This window comes from Ceratotherium simum, chromosome 13 (genome assembly GCF_057802395.1).
Source record: "Ceratotherium simum simum isolate JZ-2026a chromosome 13, ASM5780239v1, whole genome shotgun sequence".
NCBI classification, from domain to species: Eukaryota; Metazoa; Chordata; class Mammalia; order Perissodactyla; family Rhinocerotidae; genus Ceratotherium; species Ceratotherium simum.
Window position 1 is genome coordinate 26,596,650 of NC_141912.1, and position 20,287 is coordinate 26,616,936.

Sequence of the window (20,287 nt, forward strand, 5' to 3'; positions counted from 1 at the left end):
CTGAAGTTTGAGAACCACTTTCCTAGGCAAGTAATCTTAAACTGAAAAAAAATACGTGCTGCACAAAATTATTTTTATTTCTCACTGTGAGAGTAAAAAGTAGATATTAAAAAATGGATAAATGTTTAAATATTTTTGCTTCATCTGCCTAATAGAGAATTACAAAGCCACTAAAATGTCATTTTGGAAACTTTTGTAATTGCTCTGGGAAATTTTTATTATATAAGGTTCACTGACAAGAGCAGGATACAATAAACATAACTTCAAACAAGCAAAAAATTTTGCCTGTGAAATACTGGGGGAAGTGGAGGAATCCTTGAAAATGTTGCAATGCTGATTTCTGGGTTGTGGGATTATGAGTTAATTTTTTGTTTGTTTTCTACAGTGTGAAGTAATCATTATCAAGTTTTATAAGTGAATAGCAGAGCAATGTATTTTATTGACTTATTGGTTATTTATTGATGTTGCTCAAGAGTTGACATTTGCCTTAAGTGGTCCTTGGATTAATCATCTTTGCTCAATGCACTCCACAGTGAATACATTCACCTTGAACTTGTTCCTCAAATAATCAATGCCAGTTAGAGATTGGGAGAATTAATAAAGACTTCTACATCCCTTCTTGCTTGCTGACATTTAACTGGGCTTTTTAAAAATTTTAAATCATTTTTAAAGCACATTGAGGTAGAGAACAGTTTTATACATCTTTTACATTTGTAATACAAATTTTCACATTTTTAAGGCTTGGGGAACTGTTTTATTTGAGGTATGTCTCTAAACATGTGTAATTATTCCTACATATGGCTACAGAAAAAGAAAGTTTCGAAATAGGTGAGACAATCCTTTAAATCAAATGGTTGTGTGTTTTTTAAAAGACTGCTACAGAATCTTCCTTATATGGATGCCCAAAATTTTATTTTAAAAATTGATGGTGATTTCGAGTTAGTCAAATCATTGCTGTATTCATGATTCTGCGCCGGATAGCAGAGCATGTCCCAGCTGGTCGGTGTATCATCTCACGGATCCCCATCAGAAGCGGACAGAGCAGGTAGATGGGCTCCTCGGATGGCTCTTGCTTGTTCCCCTTCCATCAGGCCATCAGAATAAGGGTCCTCTCCAGTCTGAGGAGGAAGAATTACTTGCCACTTTGCCACAACAGCATGATATTCGTCTAAATGATGTCAAAGAGTTAGAAACATTGACAACAAATGCACTTTCCGGTAGAAAATGTGACCTATTGAAGAGATCTGAAGTCGGCATGGCTCCTAATGCTAATGAGTTGTAAGGTTTCTGTGTAGTCGTGGCCGAGTGGTTAAGGCGATGGACTAGAAATCCATTGGGGTTTCCCCGCGCAGGTTCGAATCCTGCCGACTACGGTACCTTTCCCTTTGGAGAAGTAATGTGTTGACCCTTGAAGAGTTTGAGAATCTGCTTGAAATATGATTGTTCCCCAACCAGACTAAACAGTCTCTTATTATGTACCGCTAAAACACGCTTGCTTTTCCAAAGAGAGATCAACAGAGATGAACACGACTTCTCTATTTTTATTGCTCTTTAAAAAGTAATTTCACCACAGTTCTAATGGTGTTTTCTTTTCCCCAAAAAACAGCCCAGGCTTTGGTGTACCTCCCTGTTTTCTGCAACCCAAACCTTGCTTTGAAGGCAGCCTTTCCTGAAGAACAACGTTAGCAGGAGTGTGTTTGCCTCTCCAAGGAATTGCACCCTTATCAGGGCTCTTCTCTAGTCATGCACGTCCTCGTTCACATCAGAAAAGGAAATTCCAGGAAATCTTGTATGAAATACAAGTGAAAGCCACGACTCAGAGCTCTAGTCACCAAGTGGAGAATCCAAAGTAGATATTAATAAACAAACCACTACACAATTAAAGAAATTGAGTAAAGCCATTTTCTTTGAAATCCAATCCAAAGAGTCATTGACATTGCACCGGGCTGGCTTGTCCTGGGGTCCAGGACAGTGGTGAACAGAGAGGGACTAAAACTGAAGTGAGATTTTGACTCATTCTGGGCACAGAATTAGGAAACAAAATCCCATTGTATGATAACAAGTATGGGTTAAGGTATTAAAGGAATGGGAATCACAGTTGAGCACCTTCCCAGGAATTCCTAGGAGAATTTGGTCTATCACTGCCTTGGCAGTTTAGTGGAGCTGGTCCTCACCTCTCTTGTGGAGATCTGTGTGGAACTGACATATTTTAGTGCACCTCATCCAAGAATGCTTCTAATAACTTTTCGTAAACACAGTAGTTGCCTTATTCTTCATTAAATATCAGATCCCTTCATCTTTAATGTGTGTCTTCAGAGGCATAAAGCATAATAAAAAGCATTGAGTTGCAAAGCCATGTGGGTCAGTGATGCTAAGCTGTGACAAGTCCTGTTTGCTGAGCAGTGCTGGCAGGATGAACACAATTTGCTTCTGTCTACTAAGACCTGGGTTTCTGGAGGATGAACTTGCTCTTTTTCTGCAAAACTCACATCTCTCATCTCTCCCTCTCTCACACCCAGCATACTGGTTGCTTTGACTCTGAGAAACTAATAGAATTCTAGAATATCAAAGCTAATGAAATGTTAAGACTCTTCTGGGGAAACAATTCCTAGTTTTAGAGTTGAGGAAAGTGACCCACATAACTTCAATGTATAGAATTTAAAAATAAAAATTTGTTTAAAAAGATATCTTAGAAAATAAGGTTAATAGTATAAGCAGGAGTTCCTCTGATTCTGAATGCTTCCCTCTGGAGAAGACCGTGGAGAGTCAAGCATGGGTTCTGGGGGCTGGAGCAGAGATCCTCAGCCAGGACTGATCATTACACAGAATTTTGGTTTGTGGAGTATCGACCTGTGATCTGGTTTCTGAATACTTTCTAAGATTCTGAGAGGAGTTATTATCTCTTTACTTTTAAATTGTTGAGTTGTCTTGTAGACAAGGAAAATAAAACCGAAAACAAGACATACTGGTGGACAGGGTCACAAAAACCAGAGTAGTAGCAATTGCAACAGAGGATGTAAGTAAGGAAATGGAGACCTGATAAAGCAATACTTTACTTCCCTTGGTCATTTTGATATTCAGAGAGAAGCTCTAGAGAAGGAGCACATTTCCAGTAGAAATGTATGTGAGCCAAAGGTGAAATTTAAAATTTTCTAATAGCCATATTAAAAATTAAAGAGACAAGCATAATTAATTTTAATAAGATATTTATTTCACCCAATATATCCAAAATATCATTTAAACATGTAAGCAATTTGAAAAACTGATGACGAGGTACTTTATGTCTTTTTTTTTTTTTTCTTGTACAGATTCTTCAAAGTCTGGCTTGTATTTTACACTCAGAGTGTATCCCATTAGGGACCAAGTGCTCAATAGTCACATATGGCAAGTGGCTAAAGTATTGGACATCACAGATCTAGAGTGTGTAGAGAGCATAAAACTAAGTTGGTACAAGATTGAAACCAAGGGACAGTCTACACAGGAAACAATTGGCTACAGTCTAAGATACAAGTCTTCTTGGTGCACACTTCTGAGTGCCTTCAGGACTATGGTCTCTGTAACACCCAGTAACTAAACTCACTATTTCAGTGCACTCTTACCTCCTTCAGTGTCTGTCTGTGAAAGCCCAGTGAGTGCTGCTCACAGCTACTGTTCCAGCGCTGTGGGTGGCACCTGTCCCAGCATGGTAGGCAGCTCCTGTCTGAGCATGATAAGCAGCTCCTGTTTCAGAACGATGGGCAGCTCCTGCCTCAGCATGGTGGGCACTGTCAATCAATTTCAGGGACTGTTTCTGGGAAGGTAGAGGCCAGGAAGTCCATGTACCTTCTCCACTCATCACTCTCTTTTTTCATTTGTTTCAGCAGTGGGGGTCATTCGTCTCTGATTGGCTGAGTTGCTGGCCTTAAAGTCAAGGTAGAGTTCCTCAATTGTAAAAATTGAAGATTAGCTTCTCCACTATTGGAGTCTCTCACTCCCAGGTTCTTCACCTCCTGAAATACTGTGCATCCTTACAGACTGCCTTCCTGTGTCTCTTACTTTGAAAAACCTTCAATTTTATCCCCCATCTTCTGCTTCTATGACCTTTAAGGTGTCTTTACCATAACTTTGTTTAAGAAAATGCAACAATAATATTAGTGCTTCCATAGTTCTTTGCACATATGTCTCATATCAAACTGTTTCTATATTTATGATTCATCCTGCCTGCCAGCACGTGTCTGTTTGAAGAAATGGATGGTTTAAATTATAATCTTAATTCTCAAAGTCAAGATGATCAATTATGAAATCACTGTAAATGATTTACACTAATGTAGTAGAAACTAACCGTATCTGTTAATATAACTAGTGTTGTATCCTCTACTATATAGTATGTTCCTTTAGAGTGTCCTTTCATCTCTTTTGTTTTCTTGGCACCATGTAAGTCTCAAAAAAGTAGATGATCAGTTAATCTATCATTTCTTTATATATTTTAAGAACCATTGATATTTGCTTTGCTGCATCTGTTAGTCTTTCAGAAGCAAAAAATAACATCTTAGATAAAATGCTATTTGTGAGATATCAATGACTGCGAAATGGAAAGTGCCACTTCTAAGTGGCAATTGCAATAAACACAATGAAAACACAGGATTCAGAGTACTCATTAAGACTGAAGAGAATTAATGTTGCCTAGCATCTGTCTCCCTTTTACATGCTTCCTTCTTCAACAAGAAAGGGAGAATATCACAAATCAAGGGCTTCTTCTCAATGGAGACCTTAGAGTAAGGGTTGAAAAGGAGCTGAAGTAGAGATTCCAATCACCTCTGGTTAAAAAAGAACAGGGTTCCATTCCACTCTGTTGGGCCTACACATATCTCATTCAAGTGTCCCACATGTGAACTGTGAGGAACTCACACCCCATGAGCCCTCTCAGAAAGGAGAGAGAAACCCCAAGAACTGGTTTCATGAGGACCTTAGCTTCAGGCATGGGTATATTTTTGGCCTCCTAATTGAGGTTAATGACTCACGCAGCCACATTTCAATGATGGTATTTCTTTAGTCGCTTTGTACTTAATTACAGTTTAGTGATGGAGAGGCTTATTAGTTAAAATTAGGTTATGGGACATAAAGGAGATTCTCAAATGCAGAGTGTTCTCAGCCTGATGTCCATGGTCTCCAATGGTATTTGTGAACTCCCTGACGTGGTTTCCACAATTCTTTTGTGTCGGGAGCATCTCTCTGAGAGAGGGTTAATAAGTTTTATTTTACATACCATGGGATTTTAAGCCAAAAAATAAATTAAGAATCTCTTTCTTAATAACTGCATGACCATTGAATGAGAAGAAGAATTTGCTAGCTCTATTTTATTGTTTTGGGAAACACATAAAATGACTGTGAAAAGTTATGTGGGCTCCAGACAAATTCCTTCTATCTGTCATAGTAGGTTTGTCTAAGATGAGTCCAACATCTATCTTCCCAATGACAAAATCACACTCTCCATTATACCAGGGAAGAAAGCTTTATTGGAAATCGCTATGCTCACTGCTATGCCCATGTGTATTTCTGGTGTTCACAGAACAAAACAGGCACATGGTCACCTATAGCAAATAACTCTCAAGTCCTTGCCTGATCCATGCTGCTAAAAACATTGACACACTTCTTTTTCTTTTATATTTCACTATTTTGTTGCTTCTGAGAACAAACAGGCACTTTAAGGATCTATTCCACAAGATACCTCTTGTATATGGAAAGACATAGACAAGCACTTTCTTTCAATCAGTGTCTTCAAGTCCCACTAACCTAAAAATTACAGATTTCAATTTAATTATGCTTTCTATTTTATCTGTGCCATTATGCTGTCAGTCTTAAGCAGTTTCTTCAAACTCTCCCTTTGTGGGCTATTTTTATTTGCATATTTATAAAATATCCCTCCTATTGAACACTAATCACCACAAGGGCAGGGACCATGATCTTTGCCTTGTTAACTTTATGTTACTATACCTCAGTGAAAAAGATTAAATCTATTCAGAAATGAGGTTTTATCACAGTACAAATCATATGAAAGAGACTCTTTAACCAAGATCCTTCCGTGGTGCAATGGTTAACACTCTGGTCTCTCCAACCCAGCCATCTGAGTTCAAAGAACTTGTTTATTTCACAGCTTTATTTCCCTGTTGTTGGTGTTTTTTTGTTTGTTTTTAGTCTACATAGCCGTACCAAGCAATTTTATCCCTGTTATCTCTCAGCACTTAATATCTGCATCTGGGAGGCTTCAGACAGCCTCATCATGTTTCACAGGGAAGAAAAAAAGGGTCAAAAGTAAATACTTTCATTTGAAATAGCATCAAAAAGAATACAATAGTCAGGAATAAATTTCACAAAAGAAATGCAAAACTTATCCCCTGAAAATTATATAACATTGTTGAAAAGAATAAAGATATAAATAAATGGAAAGATATCTCACATTCCTGGATTACATCTTAACATTTTAAGATGGCGATTCTCCCTCAAATTGATCTACGGATTCAATACAATCCCTATCAAAATATCAGGTGATTTCTTTGTAGAAATTGACTAGTTGATTCTAAAATTCACAAGGAATTTCAAAGGACCAAGTATAGCCAGAATGATCTCAAAAAAGGAGAAAAAAGTAAGAGAATGCACACTTCTCAATTTCAGAACTAGCTACAAGGCAATGATAATCAAGACAATGTGGTACTAGTATAAGGAAAAGTATATAGATCAATGGGATAGAATTGAGAGTCCAGAAATAAAGCTATATGTCTATGATCAACTCTTTTTTGACAAGGGTGCCAAGAGCATTCAGTGATGAAAAATAGTCTTTTCACAAATGGTGCTGGAAAAGCTAGATAGCCACGGGCAAAAGAATGAAGTTGGACCCTTACTTCACACAATTTATATAAATTAACTCAAAATGGATGAAAGACATAATGTAAGAGCTAATATTATAAAATTCTTAGAAGGAAACATAGGGGTAAATCTTCATGACCTCAGGTTTGGCATATGACACCAAAAACGCAAGCAATAAAAAACGAATAGTTACATTAGACTTCATCAAAATTAAAAACTTCTGTGCTTCAAAAGACACTGTCAAGAAAATGAAAAAATGCAAAGAATGGAAGAAAATATTTGCAAGTCATGTATCTGATAACGGACTTGCATCTGGAATATGTAAAAAACTCTTACAACTCAGTAAGGAAAAGACAGATAACCCATTAACAAATGGGCAAAGGGCATGAATAAGCATTTCTTCAAGAAAGATATACAAATGGCCAATAAGGACACGAATAATGCATCTGGGGAATGCAAATCAAAACCACAATGAGATACCACTTCATACCCACTAGGATGGCTTTAATGAAAATGCCATATATGACAACAAGTGTTGGGGAGAATATGGAGAAATCAGAAGCATCATACACTGCTAGTGGGAATGAAAATGGTGCATCCATGTTGGAAAACAGTCTGGCAGTTCCTCAAATGATTAAACATAGAGTAACCATATGACCCAGCAATTTCACTCCTAGATATGTAAATAAGATGAGGGAAAACTTATAAGTAAATAATAAAAATAGTAAAACAAGTTATTTTGAAGTATTTTGAGTGAAAACTAAAATCTCCCTTCAATTAGATGCTCAGCTATTCAATTTCTGTTTACAGCAGCAAACGGAAACCAGATCTGATATAACCTTCCAGAGTTAAAATACATGCGTATACATAATCTTTTCATTCTATTTTTAAAAAACCGTTGCTATTACATATTATTCTTCAGTGAACGTTAAAGCTTGTTCCAGTTGTGTGATGTATCTCATGGATCTTCATCAGAAGCTGGCAGAGCAGAAAGCTAATCTCATTCCAACAACCTGTCAGAGTAAGGAGTCCTTCCAATTCTGAGGATAAAGTGTTACTTGCCAATATGCTGCAACAGCATGATAGTCATCCAAATGACATCAAAGAACAGGAAACAATGACTGCAAATACACTTTATGTTATGCGATTTGATATTCTAAGGGGAGTTAATTCAGCGTGGCTATTTACTTTTCTGAAGCAGCATGTTGCCATGTAGTCGTGGCCGAGAGGTTAAGGCGATGGACTAGAAATCCATTGGGGTCTCCCCGCGCAGGTTCGAATCCTGCCGACTACGTCACATTCCTCTTTGGAAAAGTCACCTATAGACACATTACTAGTTTGAGGTTCTGCTGTTGCCTCCCAGAAAGAAACTTGACTGTTCCCAACGTGGCTTTTCGCGGTACCTGTGAAAGACCTCACCTGTTTCCCTAAACAGCAGGAGATTAACATTACTCCTCTATTTCTGGTGTTTTTAAGTAATCGACTACCGTTCTAGCGGTGTTTTCTTTTCGCCCAAGAAAAACTGAGGCTCTGGTGATGCCTTCCTGTTTCCTGAAATCAAAACCCTGCTTTGAAGGCAGCCTTTCCTAAAGAAAAAAGTTAGCAGGAGTGTTTGCATGTCCAAGGAATTGCACCCTCATCAGGGTTCTTCTCCACTCTGCATGTCCTCATTCACGCAGAGAAGAAAATTCCAGGAAACCTTGTATCAGATACAAGTGAAAGCTGACTCAGAGCTATAGCGGCCTAGTCGAGAATCCAAACTGGATATTAATAAGCAAATCAATACACAACTAAAGAAATTAAGTAAAGCTGTTTTCTTTGTAATCCAATCAACGACTTCACACTGGGCTAGTTTGTCCTGGGGTCCAGGACAGCAGTGAAGAGAGAGGGACTAAAAAACGAAGTGATATTTTTACTCATTCTGAGCACAGAGCCAAGCCCACTTCAGATGCAGAATCTCATTGTATAATTAACAAATTATGGTTAACGTATTGACCAAAGGAATGATAACCATAGCTGAGTATCTTCCTAGGAATTCCAAGGAGAATTTGGTCTAACACTACCTTAGCAGCTTAGTGGAGCTTGTCCTCACCTCTCTTGCCATTCAGAGTTTTCTCTTTTTTCTTTGAAGTCTGTTAGACATACCATTCTCCTTTTCCCATTTCTGATAGCAGTGATTTATGCCTTCTTTTGATCAGTTTATCCAAGGGTTTAGCAATTTTGTAATTTGTTTCAGATAAAATTTCAGCTTTGTAGGTCATCTTCATTTTGTATTTCTATTCTAATGCATTAAATCAGCCATTTTATTCATTATTTCCTTCCCTGAGATTTCTTTGAATAATATTTGTTGATTATTTTCTAATTTCTTTGACCATATCGTTAGATCAATGCCGTTCAACTTTTTTTTTTTAGTTTTACATAGGTAATTAAGAGCTTGAACATCCATCTAAGTGTATCTTTGGCTACACAAAACATATTTTCATATAAATCATTTTCAGTGTCATTCTTTTCAATATAGTTTTTAATTCCCATTTAGATATCTTCTTCAGAGTATATGCACATTTCTAATCTTGCAAACACATCATAATTTTCAGTTTTTAATTGATATCCAGCAAAATGTATTGTGGTTAAACACTAGTATTTATCTTTTAGAACTGTTAGAATTTTGGAAAGTTGCTTTGTAACCAGCAAAGGGAAAGGTCTGTTTTTTTTTCAAAGTTCCATGTGTGCTTGAAAAAGAGGTTTGTCTTCAGAAGTTGAACCGTGTAGCGCTACCTATATGTAAGTTAGGTCAAATTTAGGAACTGTATTGTTTAAAACCTTTACATCCTTATGTTTGTTTGTTTGTTTTTCTCTCTCTCTCTCTTCTCCATTTTTTTTTCTCTTTTTCCTGAGGGAGGGATATTGTGTTAAAATATTCTAACTATGATTGTGGCATTATCTCTTTCTATTTCTAATTTTGTAAATTTTGCCTTATACATTTTAGGAATCTTTGATCCCCTTTTTTGCATCTCTTTGTCTTCCAAAGCAACATTCTATATAAGGCATTCTAAATAAGATGCTATTTATGAGATATTTATGGTTGGCAGATGGCAAGTGTCATCTTTAAGTAGCACTTACATAAACAAGAGGACACCCAGTGGGAAAAAAATCTGGGCTTAAATTACGTACAATTCAGAATACTCATAGAGACATAAGAGGAGTATGCTTTTGATTCTGCCTCTCTTTTTCCCACATCTCTTCTCAGTAAGAAAGAGATAATATCACCAATCAAGGGCTTCTTCTCAATGGAGATCTCAGAGTGGGGTTGAAATGGAGCTGAAGTAGTTTCAATCACCCTCTAAATAGCTAAGTTCCTCTCCATTCTGCTGGACCTACATGTGTCTCTTTCTAGTGTCCCAATAGTGTTTTGTGAGGAACCCACATCCTGTGAACCCTCTGAGAAAAAAAGAGAGAGAAGTTCAAAGAATTGATTTTACTAAGATCTCAGCTTTGGGGCCTGGATGCACTTTTGGCCCCCTAATTAACAAGATTGAGGTTAATGAATTCAAATTGAGTTAATGAATTCAAAAGTGATATTTCTTAAACAGCATCAGGCTTAAAATACAGTTTGGTGATTTTGAACTTTATTAGTTAAATTAGATTATTTGACAAGGAAGAGAATTCAAAATGCCAGGAATTCTCTAGTTGGCATGCATGGTCTTCTACAGTTTTTGTGAACTCCCTGACTTGGTTTCCACAACTGTATGTTTTGTGTCAGGGGCATCTTTTTGCGAGAGAGTTCATGTGTTTTATTCTATACGCCTTGGATTTTCAGTATCCCTTACCCCCCAAAATAAGTTAAGAATCTATTTTCTAATAACTTCCTGACCTTGAGGTGGGAGGAAGAAGACTTTTCCAGGTGCTTTTTGTTGTTTGAGGAAACACATAAGATGCCTCCGAGAGAATAGGTGAACTCCAAACAGGTGTCTTCTGTTGCAAGCAGTTTCTCTGACATGGGCCAAGCATTGTCTTCCAAGTGACAAAGCTGCACTCACTACTAAACCCGGGAGGAAAGCTTTATTGGAAATCTCTGTGGTTGCTTCCATGGTCCATGTATATTTATGATGTTCAGAGACCCAAAGCAGGCACATGCACACTGAGAGCAAAAGACTTTCGAGGTTTTGCATGAGCTACGCTGCTAATCCCATTACTAAACTTATTCTTCATCTTTTCTTTCAAATTGTTGCTCCTCAGAACTAATCACCTCTTCTAATAAACTGCCTCCTATGATGTTCTCATCCCGTATGGGGAAAATGGTAGATCCACACTTTCTTCCTAACAGCCTCTCCAACGCTCATCCACCTAGAAATTGCAGTTTTCATTTTTATTTGTGCATGCCACATTCATTGCGCCATTATGTTGCTGGCCACTAATAATTCCCCAAACTCTCCATGTGTGAGTTATATTTTATTTGCGTTTGTAGAATATCCCTCCTCATAGGCACTCATCTCCATTAAGGGCAAGGACTGTTGCTTGTGTCTTGTTTACCTTTGTGTCTGTAGCACCAAGTGCAGCATCTGGCCTACCACAAAAATTTAATAATATTTGTAGAAAAAAATGATCTTGATGGAGCTTCTAATGTTTAGCTCATGATAAGACCCTAATCAGTATATTTCCTTACTTAAATCCTCTGATTGTTTCAATCCAAATTCCTTCCCATGTCAATTCCTCCTTCCTCTTTCTAAGTCTATGTCCTCACTTATAATATCTCCAAGCCAGTCAAGAAGTGGCTGTCCACAGGACCATTAGCTATTACTGTGTTTGAAGAGGCAGTTCATTTACTGAAGGAGGGGAATTGTATTTCTTACATTGCAAGCTCTAGTTTTTAAATTTCCATTGAAAAAAAATTTTTCCATTGGAGAAATTCTTTCCATTGTCCACATTCTTGGTCTGTATTCATGTGAGATGTAGAATAATATTTACTTGATTTGCTAGATCATGCATATGTACATATTGGTTGCAGAGAGCCCAGAGCCTGCTACAAAGGCCTGTCCTACAGAAAGTGCTTACTATAAGTGTGTTGAATGGAATTAAATTTAAAATTCACTATATGCTGAGGTTGCTGGTAGGAGTGATTCAACTCCTTTGTTTAATATCAGCCTTTTAAATATCTCACTTGTCAGGAGACCTTTCTACTGTCTCCCTCCAAGTACACAAGTGGATCAAGGCGTCTTGAGGAGCTGTGAGGGAAAGGGGACAGTGACGTTTTCCTCTGGTAATCCAGTGGTCCGTGTGCATTAAATCACAGAGTACATACTTCTTAGTGCAACACACGATTTTACTGAGTAGTCACAGCCAATTGTATACTTGGGAATGTTCGCTTCCATAGTATTAGAAATCTTCAATGCAGTAAAATCAACTTTACACCATGGCTATGAAATCTATGAGGTTCTAGCTGGGTAGGTTCAAATTCTGACATCTGTGATTCTTTATTCTTTTGCAAAAGCCATTTGCTTCTCCCCACAGTCCTTTAGGTTGACAATCTGGGATTGCTCATCTCTCTTGCCTTTCCCTTGCCGTTGATGGGCAATAATGATCAGTCCTTGATGTGTCTTCTACTGTTCTTGGTACTAAGGAAGTTTTCCTGTAGCAGAGCTTGGAATAGGTAACAGGAGTCCAGAATATTGTTCTCAAGTAAGAATTTTGTTCCAAACTCTGTTGGAAAAGAACCCTCCCTAAAGCCTGAAGTATAAGTATAATATTTTAAGTTTTTGTGTTCTCCTTGGGTAGAGTGGTGGAGCCCTTTCTAGGAAGCTGGTGGAAAGCACTTTTTTCTCTCTGTAGGTCTAGAAAGGTCCAGGTCTGGCTAACATGACATGCCAAATGAAGATATCACTGAGTGAAGCACCACCTCTCCTTTCACAGTGATGACCCTCATCCTTCTGCCTCTATCAACAGATTCTCCAAAAACTCTACTTGTCTGTTTTGGTGCCTGTGATATCTCCAGGTCCAAAAACAGATTCTAGATTACAGTAAGCACTCAGTGAAAGAAGTGTTGAAAACAAGATGTTTGTAATGACCATATTACAGAAGAATAAGTTTCTGCAAAGATTTTGTTTTGTTTTGTTTTGGTTTTGCTTTTGTTTTTTGGTCAGGTTATAGATCTCTAGAAATTCTGTTTTTTGTTGTTGTTGTTTTTTTTTTTATCATAGTCTGTATTTAGACTTGTCTCCAATCAATGAACTTACACCTTGGATGCCCAGATTAAATCTTTGATTTTCTACAAATAGAGATATTACAATGTTTTCTTAGTCATTTAATAAAAGTATAGAATCATTAGGATGAGCTAATCAAGCCCACAAAAGCAGGGAATATTGACATCATTCCAAAGTATTGCCTTGTAAGCAACTGCCTTATTTGTTTGTTCTTCTGCAGTCTCTGAAAGCTTAGAGACCCAACGCAGCACAGGAAAGAAAGAAGGAAGGGAAGGAGGGAGCCACTGCATTATTGTTCTTCACACACAATCTAGGATGGGTTAATTTGTTGTTGTTCTCTCCAGGGAGAATTAAATGAGAATCAACTAAGCCCCAAAGCAGTGATGGATATGACTGCAGATGGATTTGCAAGTTGTTGTACTTTTTCTTCTTCTCTTACTGGGTCCCCAGAAATTCTCCAGTGGGCAGTGATTCTCCAGGTGGTGGGCTATATCTGGTGAGCCTGAAATCAAAAGGAGAAAAATAGGAATTTGAACCCTAGACCCTCAGAATAAAAGTGTGCTGCTCTATCAACTAAGTGGTCCATGTGTGAGGGAATATAAGGGCCTTTCCCAAGTCTTGGTAATTCCCATTTCCATCCTGGGCCGTGGGGATCTGGGAGTTGGCGGCTGCAGAGCTTTTCTTGCTGAGCAGATCATTGTTGATCTGTACATTATTGCTGATAAATAAGGGAAAGTGATCTACTTTCCCAAAGCAGTCATTTTCCCTCCATGGAGTCAGGAGAAAAGCACCAGGGCTGAATCATACAAAAACTTGTTGAGGGACACTGATGGCCATTTGAGAAGGGAGCAGTGCCAAGCTGATTATGAGGAGCAAAGGATGAAGGATCTGCTTGCAGCCTTTTAGGCATGTGTTGCAGGCAAGGGAGTCCTTGGCTCAAGTGTCACGCTTCCTCTTGGTCCCTTACCCCACACCACCCAAATCCTGTACTTTTTCCTTCCTTCGCCTGCACTTCCACTCAATTGCTCCTCTTTTTCTTCTCTCTCCTTATATCTTCTCTTTTGTCCACCTGCTCTCCAGTCTCCTTTCTTGTTGTCTCTCATTCTTTTCTTCTTCTCCATGTTCCTCTTCCCCTCCTCCCGTTGTTACCCAGCATTTCTCAACTGAATACTTTCTCCTCCATTACCCTTCCTCTAAGACAAGGTGGAATCACACTAATCCACCGTCTGCCTCTGCCCCACACACAAAGATTCCCCATTATTCCAGGCCTTTTTCTAATGCTTCCCCTTTGCAGTTTATCTTGACTCCATCCCATTCAAAGACCAGAATGACCTGGCAGTTGGGGAAGTATCCTGCATGGCCATGGTCATGGTAAGTCTTTGATTCAGCGTATGTTTCTGAGCACCTCTAGTGAGAGTCAAGCAAGCAGTGAGGGAGTAGACAATTAAGGTGGAAGACCAAACTGGAGACTGTTTTTCATTATTCTGTGAGCTTTGAACGTAGTTGAAGAATGAAAACGTGATAATCCCGTTACAGGAGGATGGGAGGATAAGAACGGTTGTGAGGCTGTCTCTGGTAGCACGATCCTTTCTTTCGACTACCATTCCTGCTTTGGGATATTTTCCATTGATGAAGGAAGCAGAAAGTCTCCGAACATGCTTGAGGATAAAAGGTGCTTCTAGCAGAGGATGGTTTCGATCCATCGACCTCTGGGTTATGGGCCCAGCACGCTCCCGCTGCGCCACTCTGCTTTCATAGAAGACAAAAGAGTATTTTTTAACCTTGATTCTTATCCACTTGCCCAACACCTTATGTTTAATAAGGTTGCTCTCTCTGTCCATTCTTCATTGTTCTCCTCTTCTATTCATCTCCTCTATGCTTTTCACTTTCTTTCCTGCCCTACAGGACATGTTTCTATGTACTGATATGATTTTCTGTGTACTGATATATATGTAAATATATATATATATATATATATACTTGACATAATTGCAGACCCACATACAGTTGTAAGAAATAATAGAGAATCCTTTAACTAGATTCCCCCAGTGGTAACATCTTGGACTGTTACAATACCACAACCAGGATATAGACATTGAGACAATCCACGAACCTTACTCAACTTTCTCCGTTTTACTTGTACTCATTTGTGTGGGGGTGGGGGGAGTGTTTAGTTATATACGATTTTATCACATGTGCAGGTTCCTGTATCCATCAACAGAGGCAAGATACACTACGGTCTCATCACAGCAAGAATGCCTCCTGCTGCCCTTTAATAACTTTCCCCATCTCTTCCCAACACTCCCTCCCTAACATCAGAAAACCAGAAATCAGTTCTTCATTTCTCTAATTTAGTCATTTCCAGAATGTTGTATAAATGGAATCATATAAAATATAGCATTTTGAGGTTGGCTTCTTCTCGGCATAGTTCCTTGGAAATTTATCCAAGTTGTTGCATGCATCAATAGTCCATTCCTTTTTATTGCTGAGTAGCATTCCATAATACGGATATTTCAGAGTCGTTTAACCATTCACCTAGTTATCTGGATTGTTTCCAGTTGGGGCGATTACAAGTAAAGATGCTGTGAAAAGTTACATAACAGATTTTTGTGGGAACATAAGTTCCTATTTCTTTGGAGTAAATGCCCAAGAGTGCAATTACTAGATTGCATGGTAACTTCATGTTTAGTTTTATAAGAAACTGCCAAACTGTTTTCCTGAGTGACTATATTATTTTACATTCCCACCATCAGTGTATGAGTGATCCAGTTTTCCCCATCCTTGCCAGAATTTGTTGTTGTTGCCTTTTTTGGTTTTAGCCACTCTGATAGGTGTGTGGTGATATCTTATTGTGGTTTTAATTTACGTTTTCCTAATGGCTAATGATGTCAAACCTTTTTTCATGTGTTTATTTGCCATCTGTATATCCTCATCAGTGAAATGTCTTTCCATGTCTTTTATCTATTTTCTAATTGGTTGTTGGAGCTTTTTTTTAATCTGTTGAGTTTTGAGAGTTCTGTGTATACTTTCTAGATACTATCCTTTGTCAGATATGTAGTTTACAAATATTCTCCCAACTTGTAGCTTGTTTTTTCAACCTCTTAATAGTGTCTTTTTGCAGGGTAAAAGTTTTTAATTTTGATGAGGTCATATTTATATATATTTTCCTTTTAAACATTGGGCTTTTGATATCAAGTCTAAGGACTCTGCCTGACCCTAGATCCTGCAGATCTTCTCTTATGTTATTTTCTAAAATTTTTATCGTTTTACATTTTACATTTCAGTCTCTGATTCATTTTAAGCTAATTTTTGTGTATGGAATGAGGTTTAGGTTAATGTAGGTTTTTGTCTTTGCTTTTTTGCCTGTGAATGTCCAATTGCTTCAGCACCATTTGTTGAAAAGGCTATCCCTCCTCCACTGAATTTTTTTGCACTATTGTCAAAAATCACTTGGGCATATTGGTATGGATCAGAATATACTTTTAAGGGAAAGAAATAACCAAGACAAACACCGTATATAAGTTTGCTATAATTCATTTAAAAATAAAGAGTGGACTGAATATTATACACACACATACCTCTGGAAGGTTATACAAAAACTCATTTCACTGTGGGGAGAAACTTAACAGGTAGAACACATGGATAGAAGAGAGATTTTATTCATTGCATATATCTCAATATCCTGTGAGTTTCATATCATGATTATTATTTTAAAATACGAAAATATTAAAATTCTTAATATGCAAAGAAAATAAACTTTATATCAGTTGATTACTACTTTTTATTAGACTTGATTTTCTAGTCACATGGAAGCAAAAGGATTGTACTGTCTTCAGAGAGCATTTGTTCATGGCTCTTCTTTACTTATCCCATAAGTAGTCCCGTATTTTGAGAAGCAAGCATGGAATTCTAGATCGACCTCACTCAGGCAGATGAAAATATGAGTGTTAGGAGATATAAGGGATACAATTGGTTACACGAGAAAGGAAATTCCTGAAAAGTTAACAACAATTCCATGGAGAAGCAAGCACTCCTATCAACTTTTGTTCTTTTGGAAAAGATTGCCTTCAGGCATGGTTTTGATTGCAGTAAACACCAAGGTATCTCTGAAGCTTGGATTCTTCTTGGGGGAAAAGAAAACATATTAGGACTCAGGTCGAACTTACTGAAAAATACAGTAATTATGATTTTTTTTTTCTGGCTGGCGTGAGGGAGCTCCATCACAGGCCGGTCAATTCCAGGACCATAAACCGGGAAAGTTTGCTAAAGAAGGACGCATCGCCTACATCTTTGGTAAAGTTCATGTTTCGCTTTGGACTTAGAATTCCAGGATTTCAACCTAACCTGTAAGATGTCAAAACATCCACACTTAGGAAGAAATTAATCCACAATCACCTCGTAGTCAGCATGATTCGAACCTGCGCAGAGAGACTCCAATGGATTTCTAGCCCATTGCCTTAACCACTCGGCCACGACTACACACTAGCGTGCTGCTTCGGAAAAGTAAATAGCCACGCTGAAATTTAACTCCTCTTAAAAGATCAAATCACATACCAGAAAGTGTATTTGCAGTCAATGTTTCCCATTCTTTAACGTCGTCTGGATGACTATCATGCTGTTGCACCATATTGGCCAGTGACACTTTACCCTCAGAATTGGAAGGACTCCTTGTTCTGATAGGTTGTTGGGATTAGATCAGCTTTCTGCTCTGCCAGCTTCTAATGAAGATCCATGAGCTACATCCCACAACTGGAACAAGCTTTAACATTCACTGCAGAATTATATGTACTACCAACGATTTTTTAAAAATAGTGAAAAGATTATGTACATGCATATATTTTTTTTAATTTTTTGTTTATTGCAGTAACATTGGTTTATAACATTGTAAAAATTTCAGGTGTACATCATTGTACTTCTATTTCTGCATGGACCACATCATGTTCACCACCAAAATACCAATTACAACCCATCACCACACACATGTACCGAATCATCCCCTTCACCCTCCTCCCTCCCCCCTTCCCCTCTGATAACCACCAATCCAATCTCTGTCCCTATGCATATATTTTAACACTGCACTGTTATACCAGACCTGGTTTCAGTTTGCTGCTGTATACAGAAACTGAATAGCTGAGCATCTAAATTGAATAGAGATTTTAGTTTTCATTATATATACTTCAAAATAATTTCAGTTTTTCTATCATCGTTATTTATTTGTTTTCCCTCATCTTGTTTATATAACTAGAAGTGGAATTGCTGGGTCATATGTTAACTCTATGTTTAATTATTTAAGGAAATGTCAGACTGTTTTCCAATGTGGATGTGCCATTTTCATTCCCACCAGTAGTCTATGATGGTTCTGATTTCTCCACATTCTGCTCAATACTTATTTTTATATGGCATTTTCATTAAAGACATCCTAGTGGCTGTGAAGTGGTATCTCATTGCAGTTTTGATTGCATTGCACAGATGACTAATAATAGCAAGAGTTTTTCATGTCCTTATTGGCCACTTGTATATCTTTCCTGGATAAACGTCTATTCGTGCCCTTTGCCCATTTTTTAATGGGTTATTTGTCTCTTTCTTATTAGGTTGCAAGAGTTCTTTATGTATTCCAGATGCAAGTCTGTTATCAGATATATGACTTGCAAATATTTTCTTCCATTCTTTGGGTTGTCTTTTTACTTTCTTGATGGTGTCTTTTGAAGCACAAAAGTTTTTAATTTTTGTGAAGTCTAATGTTTCTATTCTTTTTTTTATTGCTTGTGTTTTTGGTGTCATATGCCAAACCTGAGGTCATGAAGATTTACCCCTATGTTTTCTTCTAAGAATTTTATGTTATTAGCTCTTACATTATATCTTAGATCCATTTTGAGTTCATTTATGTAAATTGTGTGAGGTAAGTGTCCAACTTCATTCTTTTGTCTGTGGTTATCTAGCTTTTCCAGCACCATTTGTTGAAAAGACTATTTTTTGTCACTGAATGGTCCTGGCACCCTTTTCTAAAAACAGTTGACCATGGGCATATAGCTTTAATTCTGGACTCTCAATTCTATCCCATTGACCCACATGCTCATCCTTAAAATAGTACCACACAGTACTGATTATCATTGCCTTGTAGTTAGTTTTGAAATTGGCAAGTGTGAGTTCTTTTACTTTTGTCTCCTTTTTCAGGATTGTTCTGGCTATTCAGGGTCCCTTGAAATTCCATGTGAATTTTAGAATCAACCCATCAGTTTGTACAAAGAAGTCAGTTGGTATTCTGATAGGGATTGCATTGAATCTGTAGATCAGTTAGGGGGAGAATTGCTACCATAACAATATTAAGATATGATCCATGAACATGAGATATCTTTCCGTTTATTTAGATCTTTATTCTTTTCAATAATGTTTTATAGTTTATAGCATATAACTTTGGCATTTCTTTTGTTAAATTTATTCCTGACTATTGTATTCTTTTTGATGCTATTTCAAATGAAAGTATTTACTTTTGACCCTTTTTTTCTTCCCTGTGAAACATGATGAGGCTGTCTGAAGCCTCCCAGATGCAGATATTAAGTGCTGAGAGATAACAGAGATAAAATTGCTTAGTATGGCATACGTAGACAAAAAACAAACCAAAAACACCCAACAACAGGAAAATAAAGCTGTGAAATAAACAAGTTCTTTGAACTCAGATGGCCGGATTCAGAGACCAGAGTGTTAACCATTGCACCACGGAAGCATCTTGGTTAAAGAGTCTCTTTCATATGATTTGTACTGTGATAAAACCCCATTTCTGAATGGATTTAATCTTTTTCACTGAGGTATAGTAACATAAAGCTAGCAAGGCAAAGATCATCGTCCCTGCCCTTGTGGTGATTAGTGTTCAATAGGAGGGATACTTTATAAATATGCAAATAAAAATAGCCCACAAAGGGAGAGTTTGAAGAAACTGCTTAAGACTGACAGCATAATGGCACAGATAAAATAGAAAGCATAATTAAATTGAAGTCTGTAATTTTTAGGTCGTTGGGACTTGAAGATGCTGATTGAAAGAAAGTGCTTGTCTATGTCTTTCCATATACAAGAGGTAGCTTGTGGAATAGATCCTTAAAATAGTGCCTGTTTGTTCTCAGAAGCAACAAAATAGTGAAATATAAAAGAAAAAGAAGTGTGTCAATGTTTTTAGCAGCATGGATCAGGCAAGGCCTTGAGAGTTATTTGCTATAGGTGACCATGTGCCTGTTTTGGTCTGTGAGCACCAG

General features: G+C 37.6%; 4 non-coding genes across 4 annotated transcripts; 2 read left to right on the plus strand and 2 right to left on the minus strand.

The window, feature by feature from the left end:
• The first annotated feature begins 1,291 nt into the window (after positions 1–1,291).
• On the plus strand, positions 1,292–1,373 carry TRNAS-AGA (transfer RNA serine (anticodon AGA)). The gene has a single exon. It is a non-coding gene; the product is annotated as a tRNA-Ser (tRNA).
• A 6,682-nt stretch (positions 1,374–8,055) lies between these two features.
• Positions 8,056–8,137, plus strand: TRNAS-AGA (transfer RNA serine (anticodon AGA)). The gene has a single exon. It is a non-coding gene; the product is annotated as a tRNA-Ser (tRNA).
• A 6,582-nt stretch (positions 8,138–14,719) lies between these two features.
• On the minus strand, positions 14,720–14,791 carry TRNAM-CAU (transfer RNA methionine (anticodon CAU)). The gene has a single exon. It is a non-coding gene; the product is annotated as a tRNA-Met (tRNA).
• A 2,646-nt stretch (positions 14,792–17,437) lies between these two features.
• Positions 17,438–17,519, minus strand: TRNAS-AGA (transfer RNA serine (anticodon AGA)). The gene has a single exon. It is a non-coding gene; the product is annotated as a tRNA-Ser (tRNA).
• Positions 17,520–20,287: the final 2,768 nt, after the last annotated feature.